The sequence below is a fragment of the Halictus rubicundus genome, unplaced genomic scaffold (genome assembly GCF_050948215.1).
Source record: "Halictus rubicundus isolate RS-2024b unplaced genomic scaffold, iyHalRubi1_principal scaffold0047, whole genome shotgun sequence".
NCBI classification, from domain to species: Eukaryota; Metazoa; Arthropoda; class Insecta; order Hymenoptera; family Halictidae; genus Halictus; species Halictus rubicundus.
The window spans coordinates 1308037-1329445 of NW_027488588.1; the positions used below are offsets into that span (position 1 = coordinate 1308037).

At 34.9% G+C, this 21409-nt stretch overlaps 1 long non-coding RNA gene and 3 pseudogenes across 1 annotated transcript; 3 read left to right on the forward strand and 1 right to left on the reverse strand.

The window, feature by feature from the left end:
* The first annotated feature begins 171 nt into the window (after nt 1-171).
* On the forward strand, nt 172-874 carry LOC143363421 (cytochrome c oxidase subunit 2-like; annotated as a pseudogene).
* A 1099-nt stretch (nt 875-1973) lies between these two features.
* On the forward strand, nt 1974-2582 carry LOC143363468 (cytochrome c oxidase subunit 3-like; annotated as a pseudogene).
* A 1142-nt stretch (nt 2583-3724) lies between these two features.
* Nucleotides 3725-20830, reverse strand: LOC143363429 (uncharacterized). The gene is made up of 2 exons (XR_013083824.1): nt 19523-20830; nt 3725-4699 (listed from the first exon to the last, which is right to left on the reverse strand). It is a non-coding gene; the product is annotated as an uncharacterized LOC143363429 (long non-coding RNA).
* Nucleotides 5420-6724, forward strand: LOC143363447 (cytochrome b-like; annotated as a pseudogene).
* Nucleotides 20831-21409: the final 579 nt, after the last annotated feature.

Genomic DNA, 21409 nt, shown 5'->3' on the forward strand with positions numbered 1-21409 from the left:
GTTTAATTATATTTAAATATTTTCAATCATCTTTAGAGTGATTACAAAATTACCCCCCTTATAGACATTCATATAATGAACTTCCTATTATTATTTTTAAATTTTAATATGGCAGAATAGTGTAATGAATTTAAGTCTCATAAATAAAATTAATAATTTTTATTAAAATTTATTTATATAATAAATATAGCTACATGAAATATATATTCTTTCCAAGATCCTAACTCTCCATTTGCTGATAATTTATTTTATTTTTATAATTTTACAATAATTATCCTAACAATAATTACTATTTCTACTATATATATAATGATTTTTATTTTAAATAATAAATATTTAAATTTAAATTTATTAAAAAATCACAATATTGAAATCTTATGAACTATTACTCCTATAATTATACTTTTAATTATTTCAATCCCTTCTCTTAAAACTCTTTATTTTATTGATGAATTATGAAACCCTACATATTTTACTATTAAATCAATTGGTCATCAATGATATTGAAGTTATGAATATCCTGAATTTTCTAATTTTATGTTTGACTCATATATAATCAAATCAATTGAAAACATTAATCAATTTCGTTTATTAGATGTTGATAATCGAGCAGTTATTCCTTATAAAATTCCTATTCGATTACTAGTATCTTCTATAGATGTAATTCACTCATGAACTATCCCAACTATAGGAATTAAAATAGATGCCTCACCAGGTCGAATTAATCAAATATCTTTAATTTCTTTACGACCTGGAATATTTTTTGGACAATGTTCTGAAATTTGTGGTGCATATCATAGATTTATACCTATTGTTATTGAAAGAACAAATTATTTTAATTTTATTAATTGAATTAATAAAAATAATTAAAGAATTAGTTAAATTTTTATAACATTAAATTGTCATTTTAAAATTATTATAATAATACTCTTTCATTAGATGTCTGAAAGAAAGAAATGGTCTCTTAAACCAAAATATAGTAGTTAATCGTCTACTTCTAATGATTTTATTCTTTTATCCCTCAAATAAGACCTATATATTGACTTTTACTTTTCTTTTTTATACTTATAATTATATATATATATATTTCAATTTTATATTTTTCTCCTTTTTCATTTTCACCAACTACTTATACTAATTTAAATAATTTTAAATTAATAAAAAAAACTATTAAATTTTAAATGTTAACTAATTTATTTTCAATTTTTGACCCTTCTACAAATAAATTTTTATCTTTAAATTGGTTAATTTTATTTTTTCCTTTAATATTAATAAATTGACCTTATTGATTACTACCTTCACGAATTAATATCTTTTGATTAAATTTCTACAAAAAAATTTTTCAAGAATTTTTTAATTTAACAAAAAAAAATTTTCATCAAACTTAATTATTTTTTTAACTATTATAATTAAATTTATTAAGTTTAATGCCTTATATTTTTACTCCGTCAAGACATTTATCTATTAATCTTTCTTTATCCCTAAGATTATGAATAAGATTTATATTATTTGGATGATTGAATAACACTAATAAAATATTCATTCATCTTCTACCCATAAACACACCAGGACCATTAATAATTTTTATAATTTTAATTGAATCTATTAGAAATTTTATTCGACCATGAACTCTTGCAATTCGACTATCTGCTAATATATTAGCAGGACATTTACTTTTATCCTTATTAGGAACAACTTTAGAAAATATACCTTATATATTAATTCTTTTTTTTATCCAAAATTTGTTAATAATTTTAGAAATTTCAGTTTCTATTATTCAATCTTATGTATTTTCTATTTTAACTTTATTATATTTTAATGAATCTAATTAAATGAAAATATCTCATCACCATCCATTTCATATAGTAACTTTAAGACCCTGACCTTTAATAACTTATTGATTTAATTCTTCTAACTTCAATATTATTATATTTAATTTATTAATTCTATTTTTAATTCTATATCAATGATGACGGGATATTATTCGAGAAAGAACAATACAAGGATGTCATACATTAAGTGTTTTAAAATTATTAAAATTTGGAATAATTTTATTTATTATTTCAGAATTATTTTTTTTTATTTCTTTTTTTTGAACTTACCTTCATTCAGCAATCTCCCCAAGAATTGAAATTGGTATAATATGACCACCTAAAAATATTATTATATTTAACCCTTATGATATCCCCCTTTTAAATTCAATTATTTTAATTTCTTCGGGATTTACTATTACATGAAGACATAATTTATTAATTAAAAATAAAAAAAAATCTATAACACCATTAATTTTTACAATTCTACTAGGTATATATTTTTCCTCTATCCAAATAATTGAATATATGGAAGCTCCTTTTACTTTTAACGATGGAATTTTTGGATCAATTTTTTTTATATCTACAGGATTTCATGGTCTCCATGTATTATTAGGTATCATTTTTTTAAGAACAAGACTAATTCGAATATATTTAAATCACTTTTCTAAAATTCATCATTTTCATTTTGAAGCAGCTACATGATATTGACATTTTGTTGATATTATTTGACTTATTCTTTATATCCTAATTTATTGATGAATATATTAAATATATATATATATATATATATAGTATAAATAATTACATTTAATTTCCAATTAAAAGATTTAATTAAATAATATATATAATTTTTAATATCTTCATATTTTTTATCTTTATATTTATTATTATCTCTTTAATTATTTTAATTAATTTTTTTTTTCAATAATTATAAATAAAGATCGAGAAAAAATTACACCATTTGAATGTGGATTTGACCCTATTACTAGAGCACGATTACCATTTTCAATTAATTTTTATATTATAACTCTAATGTTTCTTATTTTTGATGTAGAAATTATTCTAATTTTACCAATTTTAAAATTACTTAATAATCTTTCAATTTTATCTATTTATACTTTTTTCACTTTTCTTTTAATTTTAATTATTAGATTATGAATTGAATGAACTTGTAACTTATTTAAATGAATTCATTAATTTATATAAAGTAATTTTTACATTTAATTTCGACTTAAAAAAAAGAAATTTATTTTTCTTATATAAACAGGATATTAGTTAATATTATATATAACATTAAATTTGCTTTTTAAAATTAAATTATTTATATCTTTTAATTGAAACCAAAATTTAGGTAAATTATTGTTAATAATTTTTTTGAGATTAATATCTCCAATTAAAGAAATATAAATTTAGAACTTCTAATTCTTTTAATATGATTTAATCATAAATATTTCTAAATTTATATAATTTAAAAAAAATATTATAATTTCAATATAAAATTAACTATTAAGTTTATAAATTTATTTAAAAATTTTTAATTATCTTAATATTTTCAATATTAAACTTTTTATTAAGCTATTTAAATAATTATAAATAAATAAAATAAAAATTAATAACACTATAAAATTTTATCAACTTTATTATATGAATTGAGTATAATCATCTATTCATCAATGGATACACCTTCTGTAAATAAAATATTTTTTTTATATTTACACCTAAAATTTTATCTATTCATTTCTCATTGAATTTCTCATATGTTAATATAAATTTTTAAAAATTTAAGTAAATTATTTTATAAAAAAAAATTGAATAAAATATTCTCATGATGAAATTTAAATAACTAAAATTTATTAACTTCTTACATCTAAAATGAAATCTAAAGGTTACTATTCATCTAAGAATATATATTATTATTAAAACTAATTTATCATTTTCTGTAATTATACAAGTGAAATAATTAATTAACCTTAAATAAAAATACCCAAAAAAAATTACTAATAATATTATAAAAAATTTACAAAAAATTATAAATTTCCCATCTCCTACATATTGATACCTATAAATCCCTAAATATATTTCAAAAAATAATTTTATAATTCGAACTCTATAATTAATTGTTAAAACTGTTGAAATCATTAAAATATAAATTATTAATTTATTTAATCTTCTTACTATTATAAATTCTAAAATTAAATCTTTTGAATAAAATCCAGAAATAAATGGAAAACCACTTAAATTCATAAAAGAAAAAATAAATACAATACTCTTTAAAGGAGTTATTCTTATTACACCTTTAAATTTACGTAAATCTTGTCTTCCTAAAGATGTATGAATATACCCCCCAACACATATAAATATTAAAGATTTAAAAAAAGCATGAATTAATAAATGATAAAATCCTAAATTTACTATACCTAGCCCTAAAATTCTTATTATAAACCCTAATTGTCTTAAAGTTGAAAGAGCAATTACTTTTTTTAAATTATATTCATAATTTGCTATTAACCCAGCCATAAACATTGTTAAACTAGAAATAATAATAATATATCTTTTCACTTCAATTAAAATAAATTTATTATACCGAATTATTAAATAAATACCAGCAGTAACCAAAGTAGAAGAATGAACTAAAGAAGAAATAGGAGTAGGGGCAGTTATAGCAGCAGGTAATCAAGCCGAAAAAGGTAATTGAGCACTTTTTGTAATTATTAAAATTAATATTAAAATTATTATAATTAATCTTATTCTATATAATATTAAATTTCAAGAACCTAAAAATGATGATATCCTAATTAATATTAATAACCCAACATCTCCTAATCGATTACAAAGAATAGTTAATATCCCTGAATTATAAGAATTTTTATTTTGATAATAAATTACTAAACAATAAGAAATTAAACCTAACCCATCTCATCCTAATAAAATTCTTAAAATCCTTGGACTTAAAATTATTAAACATATTGAAAAAATAAATAATAATAATAGATATTTAAATCGATTAATATATATATCCCCATTTATATAATTTATTCTATAAAATATAATAAAAAAAGAAATAATTAAAACAACTCCTATATATATTAAACCTATATAATCTAAATAAATTATATAATTAAATTTTATTCTACTTAATATAAAAATTGTTCACTCTAAAATTATTATTATATTATATATATATATATATATATATATATACTTATTAAAATAAAAAATATTCCTAAAAAAAATATAATTACCCCATAAACTATTAATTCATAAATAATTTAAAGTTATTATACATCTTTGAAATCACAATTCAAAATTTTTTTCTTAAACTATTTAAATTAAAAAAAAATTAAATCCAAAAATATAATATTTAAAGGTAATCAATGTAAAATTAATACAATATAATTAATTATTTTACTTCTTTTAATTTTTAAATAATAATTTAATTCCCCATGTTGGACATAACAAAATAAATATAATGAATAAATAAATCTAAAAAAACAAAAAAAAATTATAACAATTATTAAATACTCTATTCATATTATTAACCCTACTAATAATATAATTTCTCCCACTAAATTTAATGACACTGGGGCAGATATATTTGAAGAATCTTAGGTTATGTTTTACCATGAGGACAAATATCTTTTTGAGGAGCTACAGTTATTACTAACTTATTATCAGCCTTACCTTTTATTGGAAAAATATTAGTTGAATGAATTTGAGGGGGATTTTCTATCAATAATGCCACATTAAACCGATTCTATACCTTTCATTTTATTCTTCCATTTATAATTTTATTTTTAGTAATTATCCATCTTTTCTTCTTACATAATTCAGGGTCAAATAACCCTATAGGGTCAAGAAATAAATTTTACTTAATTTATTTTTCACCTTATTTTCTTATTAAAGATGTACTTGGATATATATTAATTTTATTTTTATTTATTATAGTTACTTTAATTTTTCCTTATAATTTAAGTGATCCAGATAATTTTATTATAGCTAATCCTATAATTACACCTGAACATATTAAACCTGAATGATATTTTTTATTTGCTTACACAATTTTACGAATTATTCCTAATAAATTTGGTGGAGTTCTAGGTTTATTTTCATCTATTTTAATTTTAATATTTATACCTATTTTAAATTATAATAAATTAACTTCAAGAAAATTTTATTTTTTAAGAAAAATTCTTTTTTGAATTTTTATTTTATCTTTTATCATATTAACATGATTAGGAGGACAATTAATTGAACCTCCATTTATTAACTTAAGAATATTATTTACATTAATTTACTTTTTATATTTCATTTTAACCCCCTCACTAAATTATATCTGAGACAAATTAATCTATTAGTTAATAAGCTTTAATAGCATTTATTTTGAAAATATTTTATAGATATAAAACTATCTATTAACTTATATTTATATAAATAATTAATTCCTTTATCCTTAAAATAAATAAAATATATAATAATGATAATGACAAAAATTTCTTTCAACATATTATTATTAATTCATCATAACGAATTCGAGGTAAAACCCCTCGAATTCAAATCACAAAAAATATATGGAAAATTATTCTAACAATAAATTTAAATCTTAATAATTTAAACCCTAAAAACATAATTGTTACTAAAAACCTTATAAAAATAATCCTTAAATATTCAGATATAAAAATTAAAGCAAATAATCTTCTGAAATACTCTGTATTAAAACCAGAGACTAACTCAGATTCTCCTTCAACTAAATCAAAAGGAGTACGATTTAATTCAATTAATATTCTAACCATAAATATTAGATAAACTGGATAAATTATAATTAAAAATTTAATATTTTCTTGAAATTTTAAAAATTCTAATAAATTAAATCTTTCAACTAATAAAATTAAATTAAAAATAATTAAAAATAATCTTACTTCATAAGAAATTGATTGAGCTACTGAACGAATAGCACCCAACATAGAATAATTAGAATTTGAGGCCCACCCCCCTAATATAATTGGAAAAACCCCTACACTTATTAATCTTAATATAAATAAAATTCCTAAATTTATTGAAAATATATTTACATAAAATGGGTAAACTAATCATAATATTATAGATAAAATTAAAGAAATTATAGGTATAAATATGTAGGATCGATTTTATCGAGGGTGACGGAAATGAAGAGACGGTTAGGTTATGACAACTAACGATTTAATAAAAAAAATACGAAATACAACAAACGACGTGACAACGTGCTGCATTCGACCGTTACAACGTATATCCTCAAAACAATCGCCACGCCACGCCGCGCCGCGCCTCCGCGATCGCTCATTCCCGCGTGAAACAAAACATCACGCCACCTTTCTCCCGCATTCGTTAAATTGCGAGCGGAACCACCGTGACGCCATCTTTCCCTTGATCTGGGAAATCACATTCGCGCCCGACCGTAGTCGCAGACTCCCGACTAACCTATCCCTCATTCGGCCATTCCTGCTTCATCCTCTTCGTTCCCCGAAGAGGTCCTTCCATACGGCTTCATGAAATCTGCTGACGTAGAAGTGAGACGAGGACCTTCTCCGTCTCCCATGCGAACAACTTCGTACCTGTCATTCCGCTTCGTTTTCGTTACTTTATAGGGCCCCAAGAATTTCGCCTTTATTTTAAGACCGGGCCCAAACTGTGTCCTTTTAATGGCAACCAAATCGCCCTCTCTGTACATTGTCGCTGCCTTGCTGTTTTTTCTGTGACTCCTTCGATTCTCCTCTTGTATTTTAGTTATATTTTCCTTCGCCATCTCCCGTAACTTGTCCCGCTCTTCATTGTATAGCTCTGTTGCTTCCTGTTGAATCAGCTCAAGAATTTTGAAGTCTTCCTGCTGTTTCATTTTTACTCCAAACATTACTTCGAACGGGGACATCCCTACGCTACGTTGGTAAGTGCTGTTAATACTGCGCTGCACCTTGTCTACATACCGATACCATCTGTCCGGATTATCCAATGACAATTTAGTCAATACCGGTATTATAATTCGGTTCATTCTCTCGACCTGTCCGTTTCCTCGCGGCACTCCTGCGGTGATGAGTATGTGCTCGATATTTTCCCCGGTGCAATACTCACGGAATTCATTCGATGTAAATGCAGTCCCTCTATCTGAAATTATCCGAGTTGGGTTTCCAAAGGTCTTCTGCTGCAGACCCAACTTGTCCAGTACTTCCGTTGTTCTTACCGTCTTGGTGGGATATATCCATACAAACTTGGAGAATGCATCTACGACTACGAAAATGTACTTATACGATTTACCTGTAGTCGTCATTGGTCCCATATGATCTACGTGGTACGTTGACAATGGTACATCTCCTTTAGGTATTGGTTTTAATTCTCCCTCTACCTTTCCTTTCTTCTTTTCTGCTAATATACAGGGTATGCAACACTTCACGTACCTCTCCAGTTTCTCCGTCAATTTCGGTATATAAAATTCTTCGATAATTTTCTCAGCCATCTTCTTTACTCCGAAATGCCCATTCTCGTGCTCCCTCCTGATGACCTCATTGTACATAGAAGCTGGTAGGACCATAACTCTCTTATCTCCAACTTGTTTCATGACGAGATTATTTTCCAGGACGTAGTCTTCATAGGGTTCGCTTTGTAGCACCTGCTTTATCGCTCGGATTCGGTCATCTTCCTCTTGCCTCGCACGCAACGTATTCATTAATCTGTCCTCGATCACGCGAACGGGGTACCTACTTAACGCATCGACGTGACGCAACTGAGATCCCGATCGGTGCTCGACTTCGTAATCGAACTCCTGTAATGTCAACGCCCATCTCGCGACCTTAGGTGCTATATCCTGTTTATACAACGTTTTTTTCAACGCCTCACAATCGGTAACTAATTTAAATTTTACTCCTAACAAATACACCCTAAACTTTTGCACCGCTCTTACAACCGCCAATAATTCGAGTTCGTACGAATGATAATTCTTTTCGGCATCGGAAGTTTTCCTACTCATGTAATGCACTGGATGCAACATTTTTTCTCCTACATCTTTCTGCAGCAGCACCGCGCCATATCCCTCTTTACTCGCGTCTGTATGTAATTCGGTCTCCGCCGTCGGACTGTAAATACGCAACACCGGCCCGCTCGATAACGCACTCTTTAACGTATTGAATGATCTTTGTTGATCCGTCCCAAACCGAAATTTTGCTTCATTCTTTAATAGTTCCGATAGCGGACGGGCCAGTTTAGCATAATCACGAATAAATTTTCTAAAATAACCCGTTAAGCCTAAGAAACTCTGCACTTGTTTTCTATTTCTCGGCGTCGGAAAATGTTGTACCGCTTTCGTCTTCAGAGGCGAGGGATATACGCATCCGCCCTCAAGTTCATGACCTAGGTATTCTACACGCGTCTGCATAAACTTAGATTTCGACCAGTTAATTTCTAACCCGTTTCTCGCCGCAATTTTTAACACTTCTACTAACTTCTCGTACGCGTCTTCTCCGGTTTTCCCTGGAATTATTATATCGTCGACGTATATAATAACGCTTTTATTCCGAATTAACTCCTTATAAATTTCGGTTATAAAACGCGTAAAACTAGCTGGGCTATTCGACAGACCAAACGGAGTCTTCGCGAACTCATACTGCCCACTCGGGGTCACAAACGCCGTGTATTTCCGACTATTTTTCTCTACCGGTACATGTAAAAACCCGCTCTTTAAATCTATCAACGAGAACACTCGCGCTTCGGCTAAGGAATCTATACTGTCTTCTATAAGAGGCATGGGAAATCTATCGCGCAGCATTTGTCTGTTTATTTTTCTATAATCTATACACACTCGGTATTCCCCATTCTTTTTCGGCACAATCACCACTGGACTCGAAAATTCGCTGGTGCTGGGGTATATTATGCCCTTCTCCAGCCACTCACCTATCTGTTTGTCTAACACCGCTTTCTCTCTTGGAGCCAGCCGCCTCGGACGATGACTAATCGGCTCCTCACTGCGCAACACGATCTTTGTCTCTACCGACGTATTCGTATTTCTCGCTGGCTGATAATTCGTAACTAACACGTTTATTCTCTCGCGGTATTTTTGAGACACGTCTAATTCACTCTCTTCCACGTAATTAATTTGCATCAGCTTCCCTACTTCGTTTCTTACGTCGTCCGATACGACATCATTCGTTCTGTCACACTCGCACGTCTCTTTCAATCCCGAAACCGCGATATTCACCGGTCTTATGGTAATCTCACCGCCGCGAATGTACACTTCTACCTGCGCTAAAAAATTTCGCCCCAAAATGACTTCGGACGTCATCGCTTCCGACGGTACTACTAAAATTTCGGTATTATATTCCGTTCCATCTACACTTAAATTCGCGTCGAACCGACCCACCGGTATTGTTTGCAAATTCCCGAAGCCCGTCAACACTCGACGCGTTGCACATAACTTCGCACTTGCAATCTTTTTAAAAACATCGTCTCGAATCAAATTTACGTCACTGCCCGTGTTCGGTTTCGAGACGTGACCGTAGCGTTGTAACAGCATTCGTTACGCCCGGCCCTCACGCCCTGTCATCTTCAAGGTCCGTGAGGGTCTGAGACACGCGTCGCAGCCCCTTGGGCCATCTGGTTCAGACCAGACACGGGTCCCACTGTTTTAGAAATACGAAATTTCGAAGAGGTACCGGACGTACAGCACTCAGGAGTCTCGTGTTCAAGGTCTGAACCCGATGGTCGTCCATCCACTCGGGACAAGGGGCCATAAATTTATACCACCATGTGCAGGCCACTCGGGTCTCTTCGTCACGCTGCACCGGGGTCCCGTCGTTCGAGAATTTTCCGAAGTTTCGGTGATTGACCAGAGGGTAAGGACTTCCACCTCTACCGTGGAGGACTGTCCGGAAGATCCGCCTCCCTCGGGTCAATCAACGAATGGGGATGAGTCTTTCGGGATTTTTGGGCCCATCCCTTGGAAAAGTTGGACACCAACGAGGTGGCCAGCAAACGGACCCCGGGGCAGTCTGTCTGAGTCTTCCATTCGAAACAAACGCTCTCATAGAAAACGTATTAGTCATCGCGTTATCTCAGACACTTACAAGTCGCACACAACCACAGACCAAATCAATCGGATCCCGTTACCCAATATTAAATTGGCGGGTAACTTTTCGGCGACACGGGTACGCGACGCGTTCACATCGGTGAATCCGAGCTTTACGCCCTCGGGTGGATGTACGGTCGAGATCCGCGCGGCAGTAGTCGAAGTCGCATCGCAAAACATGGTCCTTCGAACCGGATCCAGTGATCTGTGATAACAGTGTGTGTACGATAAACAACAAGTGTATTAAACACCGAAGCAGCCAAGCTGACAACAGAGCCGAAGCAGCCAAGCTGTCAGCACAGTCGAAGCAGCCTAGTCGACAGCACTCAAAGCAGCCAACCTTGCTTGGGATCACGATCAAGGACAACACACGAGTCAAAGACATCGCACACCAGCCGAAATCCAGTCAAGGTAGGCTCGTTACCGAATTGCCAATCAGGTCCTTTATACAATCTCTACATACTCCCAATAATCCTCCTTCGCGACTTCGTGCAAAATGGCCAACGATAATCAACAGTATCTCCGCGAATTGAAAACAAAACGACGCGTCTTCAAAGCTCAGCTGACGAAGGTCTCAAATCACATAACCGGCTTCCAAGATTCCGATCTCGAACGCGCAAAACTCCGGCTTCGCGTCGAACGGTTGCGATGCCAATTCGAGGTCTTCAACGACACACAAAACAAACTCCACGAACATGAAGATCCCGATGAAGTCGAGGCCGAACGAGAAGCGACCACGGCAATTTACGACGACGTTATCGCCAGCGCGGAAGTTTTATTGGAGAGACTACAGACAGCCGACGCACAATCACGTCCGGACATTAGAGTCACCACCGATTCCCCCGCGCCATCCGCGTCCGCGACAGCTAACAGAGTCCACTTACCCAAAATAGACCTCCCGAGATTCGACGGCCGCCTTGAGAAATGGATTACGTTCAAAGATTCATTTAGCCAAATGATAGATTCGCGCACCGACCTCAGCGATGTCCAGAAACTGAGCTACCTGCGACTATCTCTAACCGGAAAGGCCGCGTCTTCCATCGAATCGCTCACCATCAGCGATGATAATTACAAGGCCGCGTGGGAACAATTAATCGAAGATTATGACAATGTCCGCGCTCTCGTCCTAAGGCACACCTCGCTGCTTTGGGACACACCCGCGATGCCAGACGATTCCGCAGATTCCATCCGAGATCTCGTCAATCACGTACAATCGCAGATTCGTTCCTTACAATCTCTCGGGCGGTCCTGGGAGGACATCGCGAACGACTTGCTTACGAACATCGTCATCTCGAAAATGAGCCCCGACACGCGCAAGGCGTGGGAAAATACTTTAATCGATACCCGCATGCCGAACATCACGGAGATATTTAAATATCTTAGGAACGCGTCACATCGCTGCAAGACGCACGAATCCACAATCAACTATAGAGGGAAGATCAACGATACGCGAACATTCCCAAAGGCAACCGCGAACCGTTGGACTCGCGCTCCCGAACGGCCAAGGGAAGCGTTCAATAGAACCCAACGAAGTCCACCGACCTCACCAAAATTAAACCGCAAACAAACCTTCGCAATAACAACAAAGGAGGCGAGCAAAATCTGCAACGTCGCAAACCATGCACCATTTTCATGCCCAAAATTTCTAGACATGCCAGTAACCGAACGAATAAAAATCGTGCGGAAAACCAATCTATGCGAAAATTGTTTAAATCCGAACCATTCGTCGGGAGAATGTAACGCGGGATTATGTCGTGTCTGCAACGGCAAACATAACACAAAATTACATCGCGACTCGAGATCGACAGACATAAATAAAGAACAATGACTAGAACAAAGGACGACAGACAGACTAAACTTCCGACCCAAGACCTTCATTTCAGACGGACAAACGAACGGATTATTGACCACAGCAACCATCTACGTGTTGGATCGCGATCGACAACCGATTTTATGCCGAACACTAATCGACACATGCTCAAACGCTAATCTCATGACAGACGCATTAGCTAAAAGGCTACGACTACCCACGAAACAGCAAATCGCGACAATCGAGGCACTAAATCAATTAAACACAGTTACAAACAAACTTGTTACAACAACGATAAAGTCACGACTTTCAAACTACGAACGAACGTTAACATTTTTTACGATACCGACGATAGCAGGACCGGTTCCCGACATTCAAATAGATCGGTCGACATTAGGCATTCCTGCAAACATTAAATTAGCCGATCCAAATTTTCACCGCCCGGAAAACATCGATATGCTACTCGGGACAGGACCAGCGTTATCATGCCTTAGCGTAGGCCAATACAACCTCTCGAAACGTAACAACACAGATCTCATTCTACAGAAGACACAGTTGGGATGGATCGTTGGAGGCAGTGTCCCGACCACTAATACAAGAACCACACGTAAAACGTTTGCAGCAAACATACAGTTCGATCTACAGAGATTTTGGGAAATCGAAGAGGGACCCAGCATTCAATATCCGACGTTCGAGGATCAAGAATGCGAGAACCATTTCGTTTCAAACGTCAAACGTAACGCATCCGGACGATACGTAGTCGCGCTGCCATTCAACGAAAAAAGGAGTCATTTAGGGGAATCTCGGTCACGCGCCCTAAACCGCTTTCTTTCGCTCGAACGAAAATTGGCACGCGACATAGATTTAAAAACACAATACGTTAAGGTCATCAACGAGTACCTCGCGCTCGGTCATATGACTCAGGTAGATACCTTCGACACGCCCGGATTCTACCTGCCACACCATGCCGTCATAAAACCATCAAGCACAACCACAAACGTTCGCGTGGTCTTCGATGGCTCCGCCAAAACGACCAGCGGCATATCGTTGAACGACACCTTAATGACGGGTCCAACCATTCAGGACGATCTCTTCTCGCTCTTACTACGATTCCGGATGTACACAGTTGTCATAACCGCCGATATCGAAAAGATGTATCGACAATTCCTTGTCCGATCGGAGGATCGCGCATATCAACGCATCTTATGGCGAGACAATCACGGCAAAATAGCAACATTCGAGCTAAACACCGTCACATTCGGACTGTCATCCGCCCCATATCTCGCCATCCGATGTCTTCATCAGCTTGCGAATGATGAACAAAAAAACATACCGAACGCAGCCGCCATACTCAAACGAGATTTATACGTTGATGACTTGCTTACCGGAGCCGATACGATCGAGGAAGCAAGAATCATACAGCAACAGGTCACCGATTTATTAAAAAAAGGAGGTCTCCCCATCCGACAATGGGCCTCCAATGAACCCAAACTTTTCGCAGGATTGCCCGAAAATCTTATTCATCCGAAGATTCTGGGTGACGCAGCCGAGATGAAAACGTTAGGGATCTCATGGGACGCGAAACACGACTCCATCCGGTACACAGTACAACCCGCTACAATTAACAAAATCAGCAAGCGAAACATTCTTTCAACCATCGCCAAAATTTTCGACCCATTAGGATTGCTTGGACCCGTAACGGTGACCGCCAAGATCCTCATGCAACAACTTTGGCAATTAAAAATCGATTGGGATGAATCTCTGCCGACCAATATTCACACAGAATGGATCAACTACGAAAGAGAGCTACAAAGGTTGAACCATATTGAATTCAGCCGACACGCAACCATGAAAAACGCAAGAAGTATCGAACTACATGGTTTCTGCGACGCCAGCGAACGCGCGTACGGTGCATGTCTGTACACGAGAACCACAGACAAACGTGGTCATGTCGAAACACATTTGCTCTGTGCGAAATCTCGTGTTGCACCCTTGAAAACGGTCACACTCGCACGTTTAGAATTATGCGGCGCCATGCTCCTGGCTTCACTCTATCACAGCGTTCGTAAAGCCATCACCCAGAACATTGACAAGGTCATGCTCTGGACCGACTCCACCATTGTACTCAATTGGCTAGATAAACACCCATCCACTTTGAAAACATTCGTAGCGAATCGCGTAGCCGATATTCAAAACAAAACCAAGGCATCATCGTGGCACCATGTCAAATCAGCAGACAACCCGGCCGATCCACTCTCCAGAGGAATCACCCCCACACAATTTCTTCGCAACACACTCTGGCGACACGGACCAGAATGGCTCGCGAAACCACAGTCCGTGTGGCCTGAATCAAGGTTCACCCTATCAAACGAGCTCCCGGAAATGAAAAAGATGACTTGCCTCGCTACTTCAGTCGTTAAAAACAACGAATTACTGACGCGATACTCATGCATTCGAAAACTCCGACGAATTGTAGCGTATTGCCTACGGTTTCTACCAACCCATCGCGGCGCAGGGCCCTTGACCGCCGAAGACCTGCAAGAAGCCAACACCCGAATCATTCGTTCCGTACAGTCAATTTCATTCGCAAGGGACATCAAAGACTTGAAATCCAGAGAATTACATACAAAAAGTAAACTTCGATCGCTCCACCCATTCCTCGACGACAAAGGAATCATACGCGTGGGAGGCCGCCTTCAAAATTCCACATTACCATTTTCACAGAAACATCCAATCCTCCTACCGAAAGGGCATCACACAACCGACCTAATCATCCGCGAGGCACACGTAAAAAACCATCATTCAGGCATCACGACAACATTGTACGACGTACGACAGACATATTGGCCCATAGACGGGAAAAACACAACCAGAAGAATTGTACGACAATGCGTAAGATGTTTCCGGGTCAATCCACCAGCCGTCGACTATGTTATGGGAAACCTACCTGCGGCCCGCGTCACCGAAAGTCGACCGTTTCGAAATACAGGCGTCGATTATTGCGGTCCCTTTTACATAAAGGAACGGCGTCACCGTAATCGAGCCCGAATCAAGGTGTACGTTGCAGTATTTACCTGTTTTTCAACAAAGGCGGTACACCTCGAGGTAGTAAGCGACCTAACCACAGAGGCATTCATCGCGGCCCTCAAACGGTTCATCGCGCGCAGGGGGCTTTGCCAAAATGTCTATTCAGACAACGGGACAAACTTCGTCGGCGCCGACAACGAGCTAAAAGAAATTTACCATACGCTACCAAAGGAACCGAAATTACAAAAATTCCTCGCAAGCAAGGAAATTACATGGCACTTCATGCCAGCACTGTCTCCACATTTCGGGGGACTATGGGAAGCGGCCGTAAAGGCATTCAAACACCATTCAAAGCGAGTCGTAGGCGAAGAACTATTCACGTACGAACAATTCAACACCTTTGTTATCGAAGTCGAAGGCATATTAAATTCTCGTCCGCTCACCCCACTTTCATCCGATCCGAACGATCCATCCTCATTAACTCCTGGCCACTTCCTGATTGGTGGCTCCTTAACGGCCGTTGCCGAGACTGATTTCAGGACAACTCCGAGCAATAGATTATCAAATTGGCAACACATCCAAAAGGTCAAACAAGACTTTTGGACCAGATGGCACAAGGAATACATCCACCAACTCAACGTCCGACACAAGTGGACCAAGGGGTCCCATCGCCTCCAAGAAGGGACCATTGTAGTATTGAAGGAAGACACCACACCACCCTTGTGCTGGCGCCTAGGTCGAATCGAACAAGTACATCCAGGAGCAGACGGTGTCATCCGAGCGGTGACCGTTCGTACCGCAGATGGCATCTATAAGAGGAACGTCAAGAAATTGGCACCGCTTCCAGACGCCGAATCTTGACAGCAGTGCCTTCACGATTAGAGACTGTACAGATAGAGTAAACAAGACCGAGCGTAAATCGAAGCGTTCAATTAAGGTTGATCGATCGTATCGATCAACGGGGGGGAGCATGTTCGGTTTCGAGACGTGACCGTAGCGTTGTAACAGCATTCGTTACGCCCGGCCCTCACGCCCTGTCATCTTCAAGGTCCGTGAGGGTCTGAGACACGCGTCGCAGCCCCTTGGGCCATCTGGTTCAGACCAGACACGGGTCCCACTGTTTTAGAAATACGAAATTTCGAAGAGGTACCGGACGTACAGCACTCAGGAGTCTCGTGTTCAAGGTCTGAACCCGATGGTCGTCCATCCACTCGGGACAAGGGGCCATAAATTTATACCACCATGTGCAGGCCACTCGGGTCTCTTCGTCACGCTGCACCGGGGTCCCGTCGTTCGAGAATTTTCCGAAGTTTCGGTGATTGACCAGAGGGTAAGGACTTCCACCTCTACCGTGGAGGACTGTCCGGAAGATCCGCCTCCCTCGGGTCAATCAACGAATGGGGATGAGTCTTTCGGGATTTTTGGGCCCATCCCTTGGAAAAGTTGGACACCAACGAGGTGGCCAGCAAACGGACCCCGGGGCAGTCTGTCTGAGTCTTCCATTCGAAACAAACGCTCTCATAGAAAACGTATTAGTCATCGCGTTATCTCAGACACTTACAAGTCGCACACAACCACAGACCAAATCAATCGGATCCCGTTACCCAATATTAAATTGGCGGGTAACTTTTCGGCGACACGGGTACGCGACGCGTTCACATCGGTGAATCCGAGCTTTACGCCCTCGGGTGGATGTACGGTCGAGATCCGCGCGGCAGTAGTCGAAGTCGCATCGCAAAACAGCCCGTGTCTATTAACGCGTAGCACATAACGTTATTGATTGTTACGACCGCGAGTTTATCGTCCGCACTTCGCACACAATTCACTGACTTCCGCTGCTCTTCTTCACTCCTTTTCGGGCATGCCTTCGAGATATGTCCAAATTCATTGCAGCCGAAACACTTCGGGCCTTTGTCTTTATTCGGGCATTCCTTCACTGCATGTTCCGTCGATCCGCACGCGTAGCAGTGTGACTTTGTTTTGTCCTTCGACGCTGCCTTACTTGTTACCCTTCTTTCGTCTTTCTTCGACTCTTCTTTCCTCGTCACTCCCTTTTTCCGGTCGGTTCTTTCTCTCAACCGGTCATATACCTCCAGATTTTTCTTTAATGCTCGTAAACTTCTAGCACTATACAGAATTGCTTTATTTGACTCGTTGTTATCCGGTATACCGTCAACTATATGCTGTATAAGAGCATCTTCCTCGATGTCTCCTTGCTCCGCTATCTCTTGCATTTCATAAATGTATTGCCGACTGGTCTCACTGGGTAATTTCTTTCGCCGATACAGCTGGGCGTGCACTTCCGCGTTGTTTTTCCGAACATGGAATTCACGGATTAGACAACGTTTCAATTTTTCCCACGACGTGATTCCCTTTTCAAACGTCACGAATTTTTTTGCTGATCCTTGCAACATTTTTTTGCCATATATAAAACTCTGTATGCTATCCCAGCCTAATAACTCGCTTGTATCTTCGAAATCCGATATCCACTTTTTAACCTGTCGTTTATCGTCTCCAGTGAAATAGCAAAGACTACCCTCTACGTCTTTGATGGTAAATTTGCTTTCCTTTCGCTTCCGGTTCCTCTTCCTGTTCCTCTGTTCTCCGTCTTCCTCTTCCTCACTGCTTTCCTCGTCAACCTCCGTGGTCTCATCTTCATCTTCGGTTTCTTTTTTCGTATCATCTTGCATGGCTACTAACAATCGCGTACGCAATTCCCATTTCTTCCCCACCAATGACAAACCGCGGGCTTTCAATTCTCTTTTCAATTGGTCTACCTTCATTTCGTATATCGTTTCCTCGTCCAGCTTCTCACTCTGTTTTTCCTTCTTGTCAGCCTCATCTCCGCCTTTCGTATCGTTGTCTGTACTCTTTCCTGGTGTGGGATTCATGGTTCTTCCTCGTATATTGCTCGACCGTTCTTTCACGAGATTTACAACTTAAATAGGCACAACTTATCGGCACGTGGTCAACTTTCCACCGCACCGTACAACCGTAAAACCTGATCGTCTCACTCGCGAACCGAACGACCGCCGTGCGACGTTACGCCACGTTCTCTAACCCCCGTACAAACTTCGCGATCCGTCTCAATCTCTCGATCCCGGACGAGCCCCCAATTGTAGGATCGATTTTATCGAGGGTGACGGAAATGAAGAGACGGTTAGGTTATGACAACTAACGATTTAATAAAAAAAATACGAAATACAACAAACGACGTGACAACGTGCTGCATTCGACCGTTACAACGTATATCCTCAAAACAATCGCCACGCCACGCCGCGCCGCGCCTCCGCGATCGCTCATTCCCGCGTGAAACAAAACATCACGCCACCTTTCTCCCGCATTCGTTAAATTGCGAGCGGAACCACCGTGACGCCATCTTTCCCTTGATCTGGGAAATCACATTCGCGCCCGACCGTAGTCGCAGACTCCCGACTAACCTATCCCTCAAATATATAATAATTTAAATTAATTTTATCTAAAAAAAATAATTCTTTATTTAATAATTTAATTACATCTCTAAAAGGTTGAAAAATTCCTATAATTAACACTTTATTTGGCCCCTTTCGATTTTGAATAAACCCTAATACTTTTCGTTCAAATAATGTTAAAAAAGCTATACTAATTAATATTATTAAAATTAAAACAATAAAAAAAAATAAATTAAAATATAAATTAAATTTTAATGCATAAATTATTATCTGTATACTCATTGTATACTTTATTAAATTCTAAATTTATTACACTAATCTGCCAAAATAATTATTTATATTTATATATATATACATATATAATATTAATTATTAAAAATACTTAGTCCTTTCGTACAAAAATATTATTTTACTTTTAAAGATAGAAACCGATCTGGCTTACACCGATCTGAACTCAAATCATGTAAGATTTCAAAAGTCGAACAGACTTAATTTTTAAACTTCTGCATTTAAAATTTATCTTAATTCAACATCGAGGTCATAAACATCTTTATAAATAAGGCCTTCTTAAAGATATTATGCTGTTATCCCTAAGGTAATTTTTCTTATAATTTATAATACAATATCATTTTTATTAACATTAATTTATGATTTCTTAATTTAAAGTTTATTAAATTTAAATATCACCCCAATAAAATAAATTAATAAATTTTTTTATAAATAAATTAAAAACTTTATTAATCTATTAAATTCTATAGGGTCTTATCGTCCCTTAAATTAATTTAAGCATTTTTACTTAAAATTTAATTTCATTTTTTAATATTGAAACAGTTTATACTTCATCAACCCTTTCATTCCAGCCTTTAATTAAAAGACAAATGATTATGCTACCTTTGTACAGTCAGTATACTGCAGCTATTTAAAAATTATTCATGGAGCAGGGACAACTTTAAATTAAATTCAAAAAGACATGTTTTTGTTAAACAGGTGAGTATAATTTTTGCCAAATTCTTTAATATTATATATATATATATATATATATATATATATATATATATATATATATATATTTATATTTATATAATCAATTACTTATATTATCATTATATCTTTAAATTTTTAATTTATTTAATTTTTTTTATAATTAAATTATATTCTAGTTAATTAAATTTTTTTTATATATATATATATTATTATTATTAAATTATTAAATTTTTTTTATAATATATTAAATTTTAAAATTAATTTATTTATTATATTTCAATTAAAAATTATAAATTTAATTTAAAGTTTATCCCCTAAATTATTTATATTTATTAATATATATATATATATATATATATATATATATATTATTAAAATAAATATATGAATTAAATTCATTTCTAAAAAAACTAGATATCTATAAATTCGTATTACATTTCACATCAAATTAAATATTCGTAATTTTTTTGTTACAAAAAAAATTTTAATTAATTAGCTCATTTATATTCGAGAATAATATAAACTATATTTAAATTTTAATAACCCCTGATACAAAAGGTACAAAAATAAATTCTACTTTTAAATATTTTATTTATTATCTTTCACAATACTATATGTATAAAATTTTTATTTTTTTCTTAAATAAATACTAAAAATTTAATTTTTTTAAATAATTTTTTTTATAATATATTTAACCTTAAATACTATACTATCAACCCTAAATATTTAATTATTTAATTTAAAATTTTATTTCATGTAAATCTTTTCAATGTAAACGAAATATTTTTATATTAAACTAAATTTTTTATTAAAAACATTTTCCAATACCTTTACTATGTTACGACTTATTCCATTTATAATGAAAGTGACGGGCAATTTGTACACTAAATAAAACTAATTTCAATTTCATTAATTTATAAAATTTACTTTTAAATCCTATCTTTATTAAATATTAAAATTTAATTTAAAAAAAAATAATTTTTATGTAACTCATTATATCTTAAATAAACTACATTTTGATTTGAATTACTATTATATATATATATATATATATATATATATATATATATATAATATTTTAAAAATAAAATTTCTATAAATTTTTTAAACAACAATACATAAATTTTCCATTTAAGTTTATCTTAACGTGGGATATCAATTTAATAAACAAGTTCCTCTAATAAGTATATAAAGCCGCCATATTATTTAATTTTAATGATTAACATTTAATATTTAACATTTTTAATTTATCTTTATA